General features: G+C 27.8%; 1 long non-coding RNA gene across 1 annotated transcript; it reads right to left on the reverse strand.

The window, feature by feature from the left end:
• Positions 1-297: 297 nt before the first annotated feature.
• Positions 298-1,776, reverse strand: LOC106686530 (uncharacterized). The gene is made up of 2 exons (XR_001344027.2): positions 521-1,776; positions 298-453 (listed from the first exon to the last, which is right to left on the reverse strand). It is a non-coding gene; the product is annotated as an uncharacterized lncRNA (long non-coding RNA).
• Between the last annotated feature and the right edge of the window lie 456 nt (positions 1,777-2,232).

Below are 2,232 nucleotides of genomic sequence, written 5' to 3' on the forward strand. Positions count from 1 at the left end.
TTCAACAACATGCTTGACATAATACTTGATCTTAATCAGGTAAATTTTCAATTTGAGATATTATTTTCCTCATCGGTTTCTCACCTCTCAAAACAAAAAACAACTTAATGCTATAATTAATATAGTAGAGAAGATGGCTGATTGACCGTAAAAAAATTCTCAAATGGTCGTTCTATTTGATTTTTTTTTTACTGCACCCAAACAACATTCCTTTTATTTATAATTTATATATTTTATAATAATCAATTGATGATATTGTCAATGGCAGATAACAATACTAAACATAAGATCTTCAAATTAAAATCAACTATAATAAAATTTATTACAAATAGTAAAAATTTAGTTTGTTATAAGCTATATCCAAGCAAATGAACCTGGGAAGATTAAATACTTGGGTACTCCAGGGCTTCTTGTTGTGGAACCAATCCTTTTTTTATGTCTTATCAGGATCATCTTAACAAGACAATTATGCAAATTATTACAAAAATCGATTATAATTTATATTTGTATAAGTGGATACCTGATACTGCTAAGAAAAAAGAAAGGATGACAGTGTGTCAGCATTGCAGAAAATGGTTTTCTCGTTCCATCATTACTCATCATGAAAAATTACATGTCAAAGGAAGTATAACATTTAATTGTACATCCTGCAACAAAGGTTTTAGTGAAGCAGATGATTTCGTACATCATAGTTGTGAAGATATACAATATAGGATAATTTAAGACTGGACCAGATGATGAACAAACGGCCAAAATGTCTCCCAATCATTGAATAAAGAAGTAAGAAGTATTGAGGATATTTACTTGAAAAAAAATAAATATTACAAAATATTGAACCCTTAGACAAAAATTAAATGAGGAAGTTTCAATTTACTTTTGATTCATCAAGAAATTTCCAACTGTTTTGTAAAAATATTTTCTCTATTTTAAAATATGTCAATTATCAGTTATTTCTTTTTCTTTTTGTTTTTTATATATTTTTTTATGTTCCTCAATTTCTCTTATCTTATATCTTTGTACCTTCACTTAAACTGGTCTAAGTAAGATATATATATTTTTCTCATTTTGCTTTCTGGGCGACTTATCATTTAAATGAGCATATAGAATGTTTCTGGAAATTTTTCTAAATCTCTAGAGATTTAGCTAATAGAGGTGAAATTTGGGTATTTTTTTGTTAGTTGAATTATCTTTCAAATGATAATTATATATTATAACAATACCATAAAATGTATATTTTACAAGCTATCCAAAATTTCAAGTTTTCTTTTCTTCATAACATTAACAACATTGATGCTGTATACCAGCAGTCCCCAAACTTTTTTCACAGGACCCTTCTTGGGTTTAAACAATTTCACAACACCCTTACTAGGCTAAAGAATAATTTGAGGCACCCCAGTCAAACAAAAAACAAATTGCACAATTAATTACCCTTAGAGCAGTTGAAGTTGTAGGAGAAGAAGAAGAGTGGAAATTAATTGTTGGAATGCACTGTATATTTGCTATTTTAATTTTTTTAAATATTTTGGAAAAGTAGCATTCGTTTGCGGCACTCTCAGGATACACTTGGGGCACCTCAGAGTGCTGTGGCACCCAGTTTGAGGAATAGCTGGTATATTACTGTTGAATATAAAATGTTTAAGGGCTTAGGTTAAAGGAGAAGACTTTGTGAAGTAATTTTCACCTCCTGGTGATAATTTTTTTTTTTTTTTTTTTATAGATTTTCATTAAAAGTTTTCTGAAATCTAGCTTTCTTTACATTTTCCAAACCTTCCCTGTCTTAGCTTCCTTCTTATTTTCATATTTTCTTTTATATATAGATAGCTAGACATAGATAGCACCCATTCTAGATTTACAACATAATGTCTCCGTAGTAAACACTAATGCCAATTCGATTTTTAACTCTATAAATAACTCATATTTAATCAAAGTAAAATTTTTAATGCATCACACTATATTCCAAATTTATTAATACTTTAGTATTAGTTAATCATAAATTCGTTGTTATTATTATTATTATTAAGCTACCAAATTAATCAAAACATTCATTCACCCATCCTGCTGTTTTTTTTTAAGTAGCTTGGACAGTAAAACTATACCCTTGAAATGGCCATACATTGTTCATTAGTCTTTACTGATTAATTAGTAATGAAATGAGACAAAATAGAAAATTTATTATTATGTGTAATTATTCCTTTACATGAGAAAAACAAAATGTAATTTAAAATGAATTTT

This window comes from Halyomorpha halys, unplaced genomic scaffold (assembly GCF_000696795.3).
Source record: "Halyomorpha halys isolate HHAL.00 unplaced genomic scaffold, Hhal_1.1 Scaffold834.1, whole genome shotgun sequence".
Taxonomy (NCBI): Eukaryota; Metazoa; Arthropoda; class Insecta; order Hemiptera; family Pentatomidae; genus Halyomorpha; species Halyomorpha halys.